This window comes from Mastomys coucha, unplaced genomic scaffold (assembly GCF_008632895.1).
Source record: "Mastomys coucha isolate ucsf_1 unplaced genomic scaffold, UCSF_Mcou_1 pScaffold16, whole genome shotgun sequence".
NCBI lineage: Eukaryota > Metazoa > Chordata > Mammalia > Rodentia > Muridae > Mastomys > Mastomys coucha.
The window spans coordinates 71,118,112-71,137,491 of NW_022196898.1; the positions used below are offsets into that span (position 1 = coordinate 71,118,112).

A 19,380-nucleotide genomic window follows, 5' to 3' on the forward strand; every position below is an offset into this window, starting at 1 on the left:
ACACACTCACACACACACTCACACACACACTCACACACACTCACACTCACACACACTCACACACACACACTCACACACACACACACACACTAGCATGCCCACACAATATAAACAGTGAACGCCAACTTCAATAAAGTATTACTAACAGCAATCATCTCTAGGTCCTGGCATATAATAATTGTCTCCATGTTATTCCTATTCTATATATTTTGCATAATAAAAAGATATGCTTTACTGGTAACATTCTCTTCTCATTCTGCACACCTTTCTGTCTGAATGTATTCCTCTATTAGCATACATTGCAGCAATTTGGTCATGTATCTTTTTCTGAACTAAAATTTCCTTGGAGAAGGAGGGCTTGTTTTTCCTAGCACACAGTGCTTAAGAACTATTTCTTAACTTTCACACCTCCATAGAACACTCAGGAAAATTCACAGTTCACCAAGCATCCAGCTGTCGGAGGACACATTTCACATGCCTACGATTCTCCGCGTGTTAACATTTGACATGCTTTCCTATCATTTACCATCTGTCAATACTTGTCTGTCTGTCTGCTGCCATTCTGAATACTGCCTGCTTCTGTGAGGTTAACTCTTTCAGCTTCCACATATGAGATCATGCTGTATTTGTCATGTTTTGATTGTCATAATGTCCCCCAAATCTGTCTGCGCTGTTGCAGATGACATACATTCTTATTCTCTGAGTTGCCATGAGTGACTGTCTTTTGAGCCAAGCAACTGCCATCTTGGGGCATCTAGCTGTCATTCCCCCATTGTCCCCTTGCAACTTTGAGAAGATCATTCAACTGGGTGTTGTTGTGTGTGCCCCCACATAGAGGGGTAGAAAGGCAGAAGATCCTTATGTGAGTATCCAGATATTCTCTCCCACCTGACACAGCTGCATGTGGTCCGAGGAAGCCAGCGGGATGGGTAGAGAGGCCCAGGTATCTAGAGTTAGACTCCCATTTATGCAGCAAGGGGATAGCTCTCATCCCTGTTTGGTAACTTTTCCCAGGCATGACAGGTTGGGGAGGAGTGCCCCACTCTCTGTAAGTAAACTCCTCACCTAAGCTCTGTTAGGAAGCCCAATAAATTCATTGGACTCTTGGATGAACTCCTGCCATGGTTTGTAGTTGGAACCTGGGAGGAGGGATAGATATGGTTTTCCATTCTCCCTCTGGGGAGGAATTTTAACCACATAAATATTTAAAATGTTGGGATTATTGTAATGGAATCACAGCATAACCTGCAAATTTGGATATGTAAATTTATTTCATGCAATTTTAAACATCAACTTTCTAGGTTGTTCGAGGTCTCTTTGTCCTCATGTTTTGTTTGTTTGTTTGTTGGTTGGTTGGTTTTTGTAGACAGGGTTTCTCTGTGTAGCCCTGGCTGCCCTGGAATTCACTCTATAGACCAGGCTGGCCTAGAACTCAGAAATCCCACCTGCCTCTGCCTCCCAAGTGCTGGAATTAAAGACATGCATTACCACCGCTGTGTATTGTTCTCATGTCTTTTTAACTTCAAAATTTTAAAATAATTAATTGGCAGTGTATTTGTAAGGTTGTGTTGTGTGAAGTACACAAATCCCTATACACCCCAAAACCCACATTCTTTAATTTCTGTGGTTTCAGACTCACTTTTAAAATGTGGTAATTTCTTTAATGTTTTTTATAAATTTTTGTGTATGTAGTTGTTTTGCCTATATGTATGTCTGTGCACCACATATGTGCAGTGTCTGGCCAGAAGAGGGTGTCAGATCCCCTGGGACTGGAGTTTGTATTTTGACATTCCAAACCTAATTTTACCTCTTTAGTTCTCATGGTTTTTTAACTTTTCATTTTGAAATAAATAGACTTACTGGCAATTTTTTTGTATGGTTTTGTGACACATGCAAATAATCTGTGTCAGTGCAATAAACCCACATTATTTGATTTCTATCATCTCCTGATCATTTTAGAAACAGCTGTAGATCATGTAGTACTGTCTCCTTAATATTTCCTTTTCTCTGTGAAAAGATAGATGTCTCACAAAGCCACACCACAACAATCAAACTAAAGAAGTGAGTCTGACATAGACCAGCATCAATGTCTAACTTGTTGACTCCTGTCAAATAACATTTATCCCAGAAATGTTCATGGTGAGACATGTGGATGCACCATGATGGTCCATCCAGAACCATGTGATATATTTATTTTGCATGATGTTTAGGGCCCTTAGATATGAAACTTTTTGTTCTCCCTCCCTCCTTTCCTCCTCCCCTTCTTCCCTCTCTTCCTTCCCATTGGATTAAATGAGATAATATAGATCTAGTTTATTCATCGCTAACAGTGATAAATTACAAATTATTTTGTAAAACATCCTCAGTTTGCTTTTATCTAATGCTTTCTCATGCTTTGTAGTTTTCTAAACAAAACAACATAAATCAGCAATGTGATGTAAGGACCACTGTAGTCCTCGGAATATTACGCCAAGGCCTACCTGGTGTCAGGTTTGGTTTGTTTCTTTTTGTTTTTCATCTTCAAACTGAGTCTTTTTTGGTTTTTCAAGACAGGATTTCTCTGTATAGCTCTGGCTGTCTTGGAACTCACTCTGTAAACCAGGCTGGCCTCAAACTCAGAAATCCACCTGACTCTGCCTCCCAAGTGCTGGGATTAAAGGTGTGCGCCACCACCACCCGGCCAAACTGAGTCATGTATACCAGGCTGGCCTGAAACCTGCTGCTTAGCCAGTGATCCATGATGGTGCACAGGGTCATAACCAGGTTTCTGTGTGCTCAGGACAGAGCCCAGGGCTGCATGTGGACCGGGAAAGAACTCTTCCAACTGAGCTACTTTTTCCAGCCCTGTCAGTTTGCATTTCTCTGAGGCTATTAACTTTAAAATGTGGATAGGATGGTATGATTTAGTTTGTCTATTTTAAAATAACTCACAAGCATGTTATCATATACTAATAAGTAATTTAAAGTTATCTGAAACAGTAAGCATCCCATTCCTCATCAATTTTAACCCCCTAGTTTTTGCATTTTTAATTATTCTTGTCTCTATCAATCATTTCTCTAATTGTTGCTAATTGCCAACACTTGATAGACTGTGGCCTATTGCCTGACAATGAACTGGTATCCCTATGAACTCTACCATGGCTTGTTCACTGGATCCTTTACTTCTAGTCCTACCTGCCAGTTCCCTAGCTGCATCAGGCATGTCCTCAGCTTCTCCAGACCCTGGAGCCGCTTGAAACATCTTTGAGTGGGTGAGCTGAAGCCTTTCTAGTGCTACATTGACTCATGACTGCTGTCTGATCTAGTTCTCCTTGGCACACCAGCTTCTCTGGGAAACTGAGTCGGACCTTATATACTCCTTTTCAGGTCACAGTATCTCACAGGTGGCCAGCGAAGCCTGCTGAAACTGATTGAGCATCTTTTCATACTGCTCTATTATTATTTGTCCTTTGAGTTTTCTATATCCCAGGATAATATTCTTGCTTTATTGATGAAGCTGGTCATTTTTTTTTTTCAAGGAGTCCTGGTTTGTCTTGGTGGGGAATGATTTCTAGAAAACTAAATCTGACCAGATATGGTAGGTTGTAAATGCTTTTAGTCCTAGCACTTTGAAGATGGAGATAGAATCTCTGCTAGTTTGAGGCTAGATTGACCTATGTAGTGAAAGCCTGTCTCAAAAAGGAAAAAACCAAAAACACAACCAGACAAATAAAAACAAAACAAAGCTTAAGTCTGAGCACAAGATGTGTCCATTGCTGAGATTTTCTTACTCCTTGGACTTCCCAGGGACTGAGATGGGAAATTGTGTGTGTGTGTGTGTGTGTGTGTGTGTGTGTGTGTGTGTGTGTGTGTGTACAGCTATGCCTACATCACATGCACTGGTGCACACTTTCCCCAATACGTTGGTTGACTCTGACAGCAAACAATCTCTTTCTTGACAGTATTTTAACCACCTCAAGATGGGAGAATCCTTTGATCGTTTACTTGGCCTTGTTATATTGGTCGTTAAAAGGTGGTGATCCATAGTTTTCATTCCTTCTATACTCATTGTTTAATAGTATCCTCTGGTTTGTTTGCTGGGTGGGCTGGTGCACATCTTTAATGCCGGCCCTTTGGGAGACAGATGCATGCGAACCTCTGAGTTTGAAGCCAGGCTTGCCTTTGTAAAATGTTCCAGGCCAGTTACTTTGTACAGTAAGATCCTGCCTCTCTGCAAAAACAAAAGTGGTTTCTCCCGGCCCCTCTTCCCTTTTAGTAGTTTCATAAACAGGAGGACTGTTTTTACATTTCGAGCCTATCTACACAAAGAGGGATTCTACATAAAGCTCCCCACTCCAGTGTCTCTCACTTCTTTAGAAAGATATAAACACACAGTGGCAGGAATGTCATAAATCATACAGAAGAACTCAGAGGAACTGGAAGGCTGCTATGACATCAGCCTCGGGACTTATTTCCCACACATCCTGGCAGTGGGAGAATGCACATTCCACTCACAGGCTGTATGTAGCGTTGTTTACCAATACGCTGCCAGCAAGAGAGATATCTAAGGGGACCCTTAATTTGGCACAGCAAGTGTTATCTATTTTTGCATCGACGAACACATCCTGACACTAGACACAGTGATGCATTTTGAAAAGAATGTATAGGTCATGACCACTGTGGCTGTCTGAGAAAGACATCAGCTATATTTTACAAGAATAACCCAGAAGCTGATCATATTTTCCATGCTTTCCTCTACAGATGTCTCTCTCTCTTTAAAGAGGACCGTAGACTCAACTATATTTCATCACTTACCGAAGGCATCAGCCCAAGCCCAGAGTCTGAGACTCAGAACTCTTGCACTTCGCTTTTTCTTTGTCTCCATCCAGTAGTCATGCTGAAGTTACGTTGCTACAGGCCTGTGTGAAGAGAGCAGCAACAGTGTGACTGCCACGTCGTGACCGCTGCGGCTTGCTCATGTGACCACAGGCATCATGGAGGTGCTGTCCACCAGGGAATAGTCCCGCCACTCAATGAACAGCATGCTACTCAACCCCACTAAATAACACCCCCCCTGCCCTGCCCCTTATCCTCCTGTTAGACATCAACCTTGCAGAGGCTGCGAGTTGGTTTTATAAGATGAAATGCAATAGTCCATTTGTCAGGGCTGAGGGTTGAGCCAGTGAGGGGCACTGTTATTACCCAAATGTCATAAAAAAAAGAACACACTTTTGAGCCACAGGTCAACAGACCGCTTGAAGAGTTCTCAGTTAATTTTTATTTATATATTTATGGCCGTCCCTCCTCACCAAAAAAAGACAAAAAAAGGAAGTGATTTCTTACCATTGTATTTGCTCGTCTTCTTCACTTTGGGGAGACACGGTTTGGTTTGAACGATTGTGTACACTTCCTGCTGCCTTCCCCACTGTTGTATTAGAACTCAGATTGAACACATTGTTTTGTGTTTGGTTTTCTTTTTAATATGTGTGGTTTGTGCCTTTTTCTAGCGAAATCTAGTTTATTGAAATCCTTAACAAAATTTCTCCTGGTGACTCATTGTCACATTAACCAAACCCCACCAACACAGTGACTGATTGAGATAACTCAAAGAAAGACATTGCCATTCCTCAGAGCTCCTATGACAGAAAAGGAGGATTCTTCCAGCTGTGATGTCAACAGACCATGTGACTCTCCAGTGTCACGGTGGTTAAAACAAGCAAACAAACAAAAAACAAAACAAAAAAAAATCCAAGACAACAAAAATGTATGAGATTACCAAAGAATTCATTAAAGTATTACACTTAATATGCAGCTGCATGTTTTATGTCTTCTAGAAAACATGACATAAAAAAAAATCTTATAGCCACACTAGACATGTTTTACAATTTAAATGTCAGTGGTTTTCTACTGAATTTATAGTATAAATGTTAGGTCTGTTTAGGAAGGTTATAGTGATTCATTTCATAGAAATTCCAGACTGTCCACTCTGTAGACAAAATATCAACTGACTACCTAACTAAAAGATTAAATAATTTTATTAAGCTTTTGGTATTACTTTACGTCAACCTATTTTAATGATTTCAGAAAATCATGAGCAGAGTAGAGAAAGTTAAACAACAAGGAATATAAGTAATTTCATCATTTTTCTGTAGTAGGGTGAATATTAATTAACAATGACAATACTGATACAGTGGCACAAGAACAAAAAGTAATTCTTCTTGGGACACTTTAGGGAATAGAGACAGGTATAGAGGTTCAGTGTGTCAGTGGGACTTAGGGCAACCTCCAGTGTCTACATGCGGCAGGGGGCTATGTTGTGACTTCTCTTCAACCCACAAAGAAAGATAAGGAACAGGTCCTTTGATTCCTTCAACCTTTTATTCCACCGTTAAAGAGAAAGTTTCAAAGGTGGAGCACCCACCAGACAAGCAACCGCTTTTCAAAGAGGAATTTTAATAATGATGGAGCATGTGTGCAGAAGAGGAAAATAGAAACCAGGAGGGGAGAACCCCTATAGGTTGAGTGAGTTTAGAAAAGATATCTTGCCACGGGTGGGAGAAAAGGCAAAGAGAACATTGCTTTGGGTGGGGCTGGTATACAAAAGAGGAAGCACAGAGATCCAAGGTGGTAACAAAGTCCCGTAGGAAATCAAAAACAGCAGGTGGATTCGAGTTCAGTTAATTTGTTCCTTCCAAAGGGCTTGGTCAAGTGGATTCTTTAGCAAGTCCTATAGACTATTTGAGAAAACTGCTGGCCACACATAGGGAAGTCTGGGAGCTGCCCAGGCAGGCCACTCTCCATGGGCACCTGACTCAATTCTTACAGCTTCACTTCCTGCCTGGTTTAGAATTTAACCTTCTCTCCCACTCTCTTGGGTGTCAGACCAAAAGGGTTGTTATCTTAAGCCAATGTTAAGGCATTGGGAGATAGGGAGGAGGTCCCGTGGCTGTTTCAGTCTCTCTCAAAGGAACTTATTGAATTACTGATACTACTTGAAAACATAAAGCACTTGACAGATAATAGAAAAAGGTGAAGAAAGAAACCTCTGAGATGGACTCTGTCCTCCTACGATACCTTGCTAGATACAAACACCTGAAAACACCTGTCCCAGTGAAGGTGTGACTGAGCTCTCATCTGCCAAGACAGAAGAAGAGGTAGCCAAGGTGGAGAATACAGAAAAGCAAGAAATGCAGATCCATTTTTGAACATCTATTTTACATAGAGTAGGGGTTGGCTTGATGTCTGTTGACGGGCAAAACTTATGTGGCCTGGTTGGGGTTCCTTACTGCCCTTAGCAGGCTGGTAGGGGTCCAAATGTTACAAGGCTTGCTTTTCCCCTAAAACTCTCTCTCTGCTACAGAGTGGTGCTACTCTTCCCACTTCTGAGCCAAGCTCTGGGGCTAATGATTTAACCCTTTGCATGTCAACAAGATAGTTTCTGAGAACTGACTGGCTTCACAGTCAATTGGTTCTAACTTAAATTCTACAGCAATCTTTTGGGGCCAGAGCTGGTTAGTAACTGTGAACATCTGAAGAGTAGTCCTGCACTTTTAAAAGCAGGGCAATTATTTCAGTCATTGCCATGGCTTGAACCCTCTGGAAGGACATTTAGAGAAGGAAAGGGGACTTTCATAAGTTTCAGAGGGACAGGAAGATGTAGACAGCGTAATTCATTCATTTTATCTCTCAAGAGAACCTGGTAAAGTTGTGCAGACAGGAAAAATGCAAAGGCGCAGTTTATAGTTTTAGTCCAGCGAGGAAAAAGTTCAAATGCCCGAGGGGGAAACACAGAAATACCACACATAATTCTGTTCTTCATAGTAAAATTTAATTTGTCTTCTGTCTCAAAGGCATAGTAACATTCAATTTGGTCTAAATTCCTATACCTTCTAATTTTGAAAGAAAAAGAAATTTTGCTTCCTTCTCAAGGTAGCTGAGGTTTTAATTATGTACAGGTTGTTTACAGTACTTCAGAGCCCCAAGTAAACACCATCAGGGGATTTTTTCCCCCTTAATGGAAGTGTGTGTTCACGGGTCTATCACAGCTTGCCTTTGTCAGCTCCATCTCTGGATTGTGAAATTGCTGCTCCACACATTCTGTGGGAGGGAATAAACTTTTAGCTCTTTAATTATACTGAGCAAACAATGAGTTACCACAAAGACAAGAAGTGGAACAAAACACCCACTGTCCCACTGCTTATTTATTTATTTATTTATTTGTGTTTGTTTGTTTATTTATTTGTTGGGTGCTTACAAAGCAGCAGACAGCAGTTTAAAAAGCATTCCTGTGTAACATCTCTGTGAAGTGACATTGTGTCTATAACTCTGTAGACCCTAGCAAGTCTAAACTAGTAATTGACTGTTGGACTCCCCACCGGCCTTTATACAGCATAGTATTCCCTTTGTCTAGAAACAGCAAGAACAATATGAGAATAAAGCTCTTTACCGATGGTAAGAAGTTACTAATCAGTTTAGTAATGTCATAGTACCTAGAACTTCACCCCCCACCCCCACCCCCACGCCAGGTAAAAGTCAGCTGTTAGAAACCTGCCAATGGGATAGAGAGAGAGAGCTCAGTGGCTTAGAATAGGAACTGCTTCTATAACAAAGAAGAGCTGAGTCCCAGCACTCTTATGGGGCAAGGCCAGAGCTGTGCATGCTCCCAAGGTCCAAGAATGAAACTTATGTTCCCAGCAGTCACCAGAGGCCTTTCTTCACCAGTGCTTTTCTTCCAATCCACCTTTCCAAACTTGTCTGGCTGGACAGACAATTCACTCTAACTCCCGTCTTCAGTCTAGTGCAACTGGGTAGGTCAATGGACTCTACTGGTGAGGCATGACATGGTTCTTTGTAGACAGCAAGGAAATGGAGACTATCCTGAAAGTTGCAAGTGGCTCAGCAGGGGTTGCAGTGAGAACAGAGGCTGGGATTAAAAGAAAGATAAAGGATAACATGGAAAGGTCAGAAGGGCAGTGGCAACCCCATGGTTTAGCATGTGGCCCGGTAAAAGACCCTGCAGAGAGGACAAGGAGATCATTGGCTTAGGGGAAACTTCAATTGCCACACATGTCCCAGGAAGTTGGAGATGCTGGGATGTTCGGATGGCTGCCAAGGGTGTCATCACTGACTTTCCTCAGTGAGGGATTTCAAAGTGTAAGATAAAGTAAACCCTTTCCTTCCGAGTTGCTTTTGGTCGCGGTGTTTAGCACAGGAACTAAACCAGAACACACAGGAAGGTCTGAGACACGAGGGAAGACAAACAAAAGGCCTTGTAGACGGAATAATGTAACCAAACTAGAGAGAGAATAGGAAGAGAGAGCTCCGGGCCAGTGACGGCAGGGCAGCTGTCTCCCTACCCCTGAGCCCCTGAGTGCAAGGCTCTTGTATGCTTTCTCCTCGATACAGCTAATTATAATTGACCAGGCTGGATGTGAGGATGGCTTCTAGTGAACTTCTCTTGTTTTAGGAAATAGATTTCAGACCATCCCACAGACGAGGAGATGATCAACAGCACTAACGCTACTTCGTGGCTGTGAGAGTAAGAAAAGCTTAGCACAGTCAGCTGTAACCAGAATACATGCAAGCTACAGGGCAGCAGTAGGCAGCAACTAGTAATGTCTAGCCGATACTCAAGGTCAAGACGAAGGAAACCAGAGTCAGGGATGCAGAGGGAGGCTCCACCCACTCTAACTGGGGCACAGCGCACAAACAACCTGCGATTATCTCCCTAGTTGAACCAGGGGGCCACGATGTCTTCTTCAGCGTGCAGGTCCTCCATTGGCTCGGCCCGTGATACTTCAGAGAAATGGCTCATCTCAACAGATATTACCTCAGCCTTTGTCCAGGTGCTCCCCATCCCTATAAAACCCTACGCCGAGGAAGTCTAATGGATGTTTCCTCACTGGGAAAATTCTCCCAATTCTTTGAAAGTTTTCTTACTTTTACTTAGTTTCTTTTCTTCAGTAGGAGAATTAGGACTTTTCTCCATTTCAGCTTTGCTTACCCCACAACAGGCCACAGGCCACATTATTAGCTTTAGCTTTATTTTTTTTTTCCCCTGAAACAATAAACTTTCACAGTCTGTGTGGGTTATAGCCCTTCTGGTCCAAGCTTTTGGAACTGCTCAATCCAATTCACCCGCTAAGGATTTTGGAGAAAGAATGTAGTGGAAAATGGTAGGAGTAATTGGTAGGAGGACGCCTACCGAGGTCTATGCATTTATCAACAGCCAGTTATCTCCGAAGGGGTAATTACTCCACTGATTTTCATGAAGGGAGCTGGGAGGTGGAGATGTGAGGTGAAGTCAGGGAGAAATGGCTGCTGAGAAACATGCACTACATAATGATGACCCAGGAATGACTAAGCTATCCTCACAGACACCCAAATAAATTGTTTAGATATTTAAACAAATCTAAATAAAAAATCAAATATGTAAATCTGATAAACCTTAACTAGTACATAAGTCTAGAAATCTACATAAATATAAATAAAAAAGTTTGTTAAATACCTAGGTAATATTTTTTTTTCAAGACAGGGTTTCTCTGTGTAGCCCTGGCTGTCCTGGAACTCACTCTGTAGACCAGGCTGGTCTCAGAAATCTGTCTGTCTCTGCCTCCCAAGTGCTGGGATTAAAGACGTGTGCCACCACTGCCCAGCCCTAGGTGAGAGTCTTAAAGAGCATGCTTCCAATTAACCATGCATCCAACCAGTCCTTTAAGGGAAATATCATTGTATCTGGAGCCAAATGGAGGCTACTATATGGTGACATGTTATAGGTGTCTTCACATTTTGTTCCTGGTTCATGATCTTTTTCAGATTTATTTTGGAAATAAAAGTGTTAGAATATTACAAATGAAATAACAAAAACAACCCTCCCCAAAACCCCATAGCTTCCAGTGACAGTCCTATAGCACAAAATTGTACCATTTCCCCTCTGCCTTCCCTCGGTACCTCTCCTCAGTGAGACCATACTCATCCAGACCCTCCTCACCCCAAAGCTGATAGCTTCTTTTTCTTTGCTTATTATTGTTACATACATATATTCCTCCACGGATATACACGGAGGAAGGAGAATTAGCCTCTCCCAGACAATAACCCACATATTGGTTGTCAAACCCAAAGTGATCAGCCCTGAAACCCTGTGTGTGTGTGTGTGTGTGTATGTGTGTGTGTGTGTGTAACAAAAGTCAACTCAGCAGGTTAAATTTTCAATATTTAAACACTTTAAATGTGGTTTTTCTTTCTACTTGAATCATTCTACCAAGAGGCTGGCCACCTGGCTTCCAATGATAACGTCTTTTGTTTTATTGCAGCTGGACAAACAGGAGACCCAAGTCTGTTAATAAAACAGAGCAAGAGATACAACTGTGAGGGAACTAAGAGGCTTGGAGTTTGCTCTCTGTTTAAAGAGATTGACTGGAAATGTATTCATAAGATATGTAGCCCTTGGAAGACTCTCATGGTCATCCTATAAATCGTATATTTCAAATTTTTATTATTAAGTTTTTTGAGACAGGGTCTTAGAGGGCCCAAATTGTCTGGTATTCACCATATTGCCTGGGCTGGCCTCAAATTCATAGAAATTCTGCTGACTCAGCCTCCCCAGTACTGGGGTCACAGACACAAGCCACCATCACCACTGGCTTATAAATAAATCTTACAGAAGATGCCATGTGTATGTTTTTAATTATATGTGTATTTGTGTGTGTGTGTGTGTGTGTGTGTGTGTGTGTGTGTGTGTGTGTATGTGTGTGTGGTGTGATATGTCAGGCCTGCAGAAGTCCCATGACAAGGTTGAGTCTTAGTCCTCATCTTTCACCTTCTTTGAGACAAGGTCTCTCTCTCTGTTGTTGCTAGCTGCCATGTATTCTACGCCTGTGAGCTTCCCAGGGGCAGGCATTCTCCTATCTTTGCCCCTCATCTTGCCATAGGAATGCTGGATTTGAACACAGGTCCTCATGCTTGTGTGACAAACGCTTTACTCACTGAGCTCACATCCTAACCTCTAGCTATAGTGCCTTTCTTTTTCAGTAATGCAATATTTTATTCTTTGGGAATTCATCCGTGTACAGTGTATGCTGATCTTACTCCACACTCCTCTACGATCCATCCCCCCATCTTCCAACACCCCCTCCAATCTTCATGTCTTGTTTTTTGTTTGTTTGTTTGTTTGCTTGTTTTTTAAATAACTCACCAAGTTCAGTTTGTGCTCATATACTCATCAGTATGGGGCCATCCACTGGAGCTTGGTCAGGGATCACACCCTTAAGGAAAGCTAACTTTCCTTCCCCTACGGGCCTGTCTGCTGGGATGCTGATTGGCTTGGTCTTGTGCGTGTAACCACATGTGCACAGGACACTGCTTCACCCAGGTCCTCCCTGACCTCTGTGGTATTCTTTCCGTCCTTCTTCCGTGATAGCCCTGAGTCTTGGGCAGAGGGAGTGAGGGACAGATGTACTATTTATGGCTGAGCACGCCACAGGCACTTACTGTCTGCACTTTGACCTCCTGTGAGTTTCTATGTAAGCTTTCCCAGAAATCTCTGGAAAAAAAAAAAAAAAACCTAGGAAGCTTCCAGAATAAATTGTTTTTCTCCTAAAAGAAAGGCCAAGAAGCAACAGTTTTCTCCTTCTCTGATGGAGGCTCCCTCTAGATATGCATTCCATTGTGTCATCTGAAGGTGAAGCCAGCATTAAGAGGCCAAGTAGCAGAAAAAACAAAAACAAAAACAAAAACAAAAACAAAAACAAAAACAAAGGAGATAGGCCCCAATAGCATATTCAGACATAAAGCAATCAATTTGAGTAAACTTAAAAACTTCAACTTGTATGAGACTATGTAAATCCTTTCAAACGCCTTGTTTTAAAAGCATTTTGTGTCCAAACTTACCTTCTTGCAGCCAGAAACATTTGATCTCTAAGAAAAGCTAGTTATTTGTAATTTTATGAACAAGCTGTTGATTTTTCATTTTTATTGTTACTATTACTATTATTTGTGCTTTGGAAACAGAATTTCAGGTAGCCCAGGTTGACCTCGGGATCGCTGTGTTGCCATCGCTGGCCTTGAACTCCTGGTCCTCCTACTTAAGTCTCTTGAGCGCTGGAATTACAGGTGTGTGTCACATCTGGCTGATTAAGTAATGCACAACATCTCCAGTAAGGAAGTGACATGCACTTGGCTCTCACACGCATCGTACTGGCTGCTGATTTCTGATCGTTTTTGTAGATACGACACCACTATACTGTAAAGCATGGAGAGAAGATCATTCACAGTTTCTGGAAGATCTCATTGGACATGAGAGCCAGTCACTCAGGAATGACTGCTTCTTCCCACTAAGGAGGCTTCAGCAACGACAGCTCTGAGACCATGACACTCTGGTTGTGACCTGAATATACACAGTGCACTGTTCTGGTGTGTATTTCAAGATCAGAATCTGGTCATGGGAGGCATCCCAGCTTGAGGAGAGCTTTAAAGGACATAAAGATTTTGTCTGGTTGACAAGGTTTTAGGTCATTTCGTGTCATCTAAATGGTATGTGAGTGCAATAAGTCAACACAGCCAGACTACGGGTATCTGTAATAAAAGGCACTTCTGCCAATAAAGTCACCACTGCCCAAATGATTCAGCTCTGTGAGCTATGGCTCAGTGAAGACACAGGCATACTTGGGTTTCAGCAGAAGAAGGAGTCAAGCATATGGTGTGAAGATAAGAAGCGGTAGAAGGAACGGTGATGTATCTGTTCTAGGGAAGCAGAAGTTCCCCGGTGCTTGAATTCAAGTATTGTAATGGTAGCCATCTGCTCACTGTCTGGCTCTTATGTCAGGTTCTCATGTCTACAGAAATGTAGCGTGGACCTGTTATTGCCATATCACCCGGCCAGCTCTGTTAGGAGAGGTGGACTGATGCTTTGTACTGGCTGCTTTTGTGTGCCAACTTGACACAGGCTGGAGTTATCACAGAGAAAGGAGCTTCAGTTGGGGAAGTGCCTCCATGAGGTCCAGCTGTGGGGCATTTTCTCAATTAGTGATCAAGGGGGGAGGGACCCTTGTGGGTGGTGCCATCCCTGGGCTGGAAGTCTTGGGTTCTATAAGAGAGCAGGCTGAGGAAGCCAGGGGAAGCAAGCCAGTAAGAAACATCTTTCCACGGTCTCTGCATCAGCTCCTGCTTCCTGACCTGCTTGAGTTCCAATCCTGACTTCCTCTGGTAATCCACAGCAATGTGGAAGTAAGCTGAATAAACCCTTTCCTCCCCAACTTGCTTCATGGTCATGTTTGTGCAGGAATAGAAACCCTGACTAAGACATGCTTTATCAGGAAGCCAGCATCCCTGAATCTTACCTTCAAATCCCACCTCCTTCTTACCACTCCCCAGACAGATGCAGACTTTTACAACCACCTGGAGGGAATCTCCAAAGTGGTTTCCTACTTCAGGAAAACAAGCAGGCCAGACAACTCAAGAACCTCTCTTCCTTCCTTTCTCTTCCACCGGTTCCTAATCTCAGCTTTATGGTTCTGAAGATTTCAAAGATTAACAGAAAGAAGTTCACGCAGGAAATCACACCGACTGACTTCTTCCTCAGACAGTAATTCTTCTCATGGGACTGACATGTGTGAAATGGCTAATGTTCCTGCATCTTCCTGATGTCAGTCTTTGCGTAGAGGAGAACGGGGGCAGAGGAGCCGCCAGCATCCTCTGAAGCCTAAAGTGCCAATAAACAACAAGGATTTGAGCCATGGGTTTACATAGGTCCGTTTGGACTGAACACTGGACCACGCAGCTCTCACCTTCCACAGCCTGCTCTCCATCCACTAGAGAGTGCTGGCAGGACCATTAAAAGATAAAACCGGCTTCTGCCTGGAGGTGACTCCTGGCTCTGCAGAAGTGAATACTTTTCAGACACTGCACACTTCCTGGATAGAAAGTGAGCTCGCTTCCGAGTAAGAATTTCCCCATGCTCGGGTTTCAAGAAGTAGATGGAGGGCCTCCTGGCAGGAGGGTCTGGCAAGGATTCCATGTGTGACTGGAAGTCGGTACTCTGTGCCCCTTTCAGTGCTGAGCCCCTGTAAATCCCAGAGCACCAGCTAGAGGTTTGGGTTCTAGTTTCCCTGCCATCTCTTTACCTGTTCGTAAGCGGTCCTCTTACTTGAAGCTGGAGGGCTGCGAGATTCTAAATGGCTCACTGTCCTTAGGCAAACGCCTCAGGCAAAACATTTATATGAAACCCTGAGCGTTTCTCCGGACTGCATCCACAAAACTGTTGAAAGGAAAGGAGATGAATCATCCCAAATGCCCTTTGCAGAGTTATCTTGTAAGTGCCCCAGCTGTCCCCTTCCTACAGATAAGGAGCCTTTGGATTCCTGGTATTAATGGCTTCGGCCAGACTGAGCACAGGTTTAAGTCCAAGGCAAAGTAACTATTTTCCTCACCTATTGGTACATACAGTTTGGGCAGCTGTTAATAAGAGTTTGTAGAATCAATGTGTGGGTAGGAATTATACCAAAATGCCAGTGAATTTTAAAATGTAAATTCATAACTTAAAAATCAATTCATTCTGCTTATAAAACTCCACCTTAACAGGAAGACAGAGAGTAGACGACTGAGGTGCATCATGAACCCTAGGAATCAGGCAGAGCCTTCCTCTTCCTCTTGAGCACTCTGTATAGTCAGCAGTCCAAACAGTCCTGCTGTGGCAGTCTTTGATCTTCCATGTCATTGTGACTTAGGGCGAGCAAAGAAGACAGTAACTAATTTACATAGGCCTCTTTCTGACAACAGGTCCGCTCTGCCAGAACCATACTATCAACCATTTAGTGATATTTATTATTATTACTTAGTTTTTAATTAAACATTCCATTGTCATGTAATTGTATTTTCACCCCCCTACAAGCCTGACAATGCCTTTTAGTTTCAAATCTCCCAGAGCCCCAAGGCAGGCCCTGCTATTGATTTTCTTTTCTCTTTTTTTGTAGTATGGATGAGTAACACCCACTGGTTTTCTAATATGCTTTTCTGCTCTTGGGACTGTAAAAGTAAACCCCACTTTTACACCATCTGTTTGAAAGCTGTTAGCTTTTTAAAATCCAGGCTCTGTAGTAAATGGCCCTTACTCAGAGGTTATTTTATACATTCACTTTTGTAGCTCTGTAAAAATAATATACTTATTTCCAAATCAAACTATACAAAGCCAGCTTAGCAAAACATGAAGTCAAATGATTCATAAACCACCGCCAGGCCAAATGTTTACAGATAGGTTACCATGGAACCCGAGAGACCTGGATGTGGGTGTGCTCTGTGGCCACCCTCTCTGCTCTAGCAGAGCTTCTTCGGTTCAGTTCCCTAGGGTTCCTATTCTGGTTCTCAGTCACAGTAGCCTTTGAAACTGAGCAATTGAACTCTTTGGACACAAATCAATGTGTTTACTTGATGGGACTGAGAGTGACAAAGGAAGATTCTGGGGGCCTGCTGCAGGCCCTCAAGTGTTGTGGCACAGAGTGCCTGAGAGAGGACCTGCAAGGAAGATTCTGGGGGCCTGCTGTAGGCTCTCAATGTTGTGGCCCAGAGTGCCTGGGAGAGGACCTGCATGTTTCCTTTGTTACTGCTGAGAAGAAGGGAAGGCAGAGAAAGAATGTGATCTGAGGTTCTGACAGGGTTGTCGCCCACTCTCCTCTCGAGCTTTAATACCTGAGACAGAGGGTGACAGGAATGTACAGAAGATGCAGGTAGGGTCTGGCCTGAGAGAGAGATACAAGACTGGGATGTACTTCAGGAATTCGTTTGGGATTTGGAAATCGAAGTTACGTGAGTCTGTGGCAACAAGGATGGACGGCAAAAGAGGGAGGGAGAGCATCAGCTGGGGGGAGAATGATGCACAGAGGACATTTTAAAATCAGACTCTGCCTGTAACACAGAAGGCAGAGCCCAAGTCGAGGCCCTCAGTCCGTGCTCCAATTACACAAATGCCATTTTACTTTCTCAGAAAGGTATGTTTAAAAACCGAAGCTATGAAATCCAGATGTGGGTTTTTTTTTCCTTATGGGTAATTTCTGTGCATCCGTTCTATAAATGTAAGGAGGCCACGGAAAAGCTCTTTGGTACAGGAAGCTGGAAGACAGGCCTGATGCCCAAGGCTTTGTTCTCCGAAGCTCAGTTCCAACAGTCTTCTTAACTTATTATCTCTACATGCATGATGTGTGCATGTGTGTGCATGTGTATGTATGTGGCATATGGTGTGTGTATTCATGTATGCACTTGCACAGATATGTGTATGTTATATGCAATGTGTGCGTGCACGTGTGTGTGGATAGGATGTCTGTATATGTGTGTGTGCCTGCATGTGGTGTGTGTATGTGTGTATGCTGCACATGTGTGCGTGCATGTGTGTATGTATGTGGTGTGTGGTATGTAGTGTACATGTGTGTTTGTGGTATGGTATGTATGTGGGGGGGTATGTGCACATGTATACTATAGCCTATAGGAGGACAGCCTAGATTTTTAGGAAGTGTAGCATCTATGGTTATAAAATGGAGGCAGAAGAGGAGACTGGTGCCATTCTACTTTATTTGAGACATGGTCTCCTGTTTTCCCCTGCTTACCACAGGCTAGCTGGCCCAGGAGTTCCCAGGGATTTTTCTGTCTCCAACACCCATGGGCCTATGGATTTCAGATGGCCACTACCTTGTCACATGGAGATGCAAATCTACATTCTCAGGCTTGTGGGAATGGTTTAAGCACTTTGTTCATTGAGCAGTCCCCTCACAGGTTAACTTACGCCTTCCTCATTATTTCCCTGTCTGCAAGGTGCATAGGAGACGTGTGGAGGTTGGTTGTATCAAGTTTTTAGGAAGTGTGGGTAGCATCTATAGTTGTAAAATGGGGGGAGAAGAGGAGACTGGAGACCAATAAATCCAGTCTGAAGGCCACGGCAACCTCTCCCTGCGCCATCACATATTGTCTTTGCTGGACAAGACAGCTAGAAAAGAAAAAGCCTGACCTGGATTGGAACTGTTTTCTACTATGTCAGAAATCTGTGATTGACAGGCTCTGTCAGCTCCTCCCACAACAACAGGAAGTGGCCAACTCCGGATGCATATTATTTTACTCTCTTCCACAAGTACCGTTTTAACTATGCTTTTGGGGCCAGAAAAACATTAGTGAAGAAATCAGAACATTAACTCAACCATCTTGAATTAAAACCTTTGAATAAAGAATTGACAAATGGGGCTGGAAAGATGGCTCAGAGGTTAAGAGCACTGACTGTTCTTCCAGAGGTCCTGAGTTCAATTCCCAGCAACCACATGGTGGCTCACAACCATGTGTAATGAAATCCGACGCCCACTTTCCTGTGTCTGAAGAGAGTGACAGTGTACTCACATACATTAAATAAATAAATCAATCTTTTTTTAAAAAATTGACAAATTCATTCATTCTTGGGTTTTAGATAGTTATTTTACATAGAGATGATTCCTAAAATATCAAATGAAGCTTATTTAAAGCCAGGTGCAAGGATCCCTTCCAGTTTCTGATTGAAACCTAGGTTTTAACAACGGTTATTTAAATTTCGTTCAAGTTTTCTTCAGATTGCATCACATTAGGGAATGGCGTCCCTTCGTCGCTGAAACATCATTATCCCAGAAAGCAAGCTTGTCATCTTCATCCCCTGATTCCTGTTTCTTTTTTAACTTAATGGCATGGTCAAGAGCAATCGGTGACCCTAAACATTCAGCCCCAGCTAAATTCTTAAAGTCCTAAACCAAGAGGCCTTGGGGGGGGGGCACAGGGGGATGTTGGAAGGGGTGTGCTGTACCATCAGAGAAACTAATCAAATCTCCCGCAGGTAGTCTACTTTTATTGAAGCTAGCTTGATGAAGCTAGCTAGCTCTTGCCCGGGGCAACAAATCAAGGGGCTTAATTCAAGTCCTGGTCCTGTGGGCAGGAGGCAGGTGCCAGAGGGACATAGCTTTTGTGGAGGCTGGAGATCAGGATGAATCCCTATTAAAACCTAACAACTGGTGTCCAGGGCATCTAGTGGAAAGTGGGATGCAGGAAGGAGAAAGGCTCAGGCTCCTTTTGCTGGATCTGCTCGGGGCATTTAATTTCCTCTAACGTTCTTCGGGACACTGTGTGAAGCTTGGAATCTCAAGCCCAGCGAGTCCTTAAAGGACTCAGGTCAGCAGAGTGGTTTCAGCGCTCCTGGTGTGCTTTCATAACTTCTATCCTTTAAAACGCCAAGGCAGAGAGGTGCATCTCATTCTATCCACATTTCTCCCGAGATTGCAAAACAGAACGTCCGAGAACGGGAGGGAAGGGACCGGTGCCAGGCGGGAGCCGCCAGACAGGGCTGTGGTGTGCGCCTGTTGGCACCGGCAGCCTAGACCTTCCCCCGCGTTGGCACCGAGAGAGCCC

The 19,380-nt window shown here is 43.2% G+C and overlaps 1 long non-coding RNA gene across 2 annotated transcripts in view; it reads left to right on the forward strand.

Moving 5' to 3' along the window:
• The window catches only part of LOC116093738, a 47,285-nt gene extending 41,856 nt beyond the window's left edge, over positions 1–5,429 (forward strand). For both annotated transcript variants that reach the window (XR_004119819.1, XR_004119820.1), the window contains exon 2: positions 4,741–5,429. This is a non-coding gene — a long non-coding RNA (uncharacterized LOC116093738). The remainder of the gene's footprint in view (positions 1–4,740) is intronic.
• Positions 5,430–19,380: the final 13,951 nt, after the last annotated feature.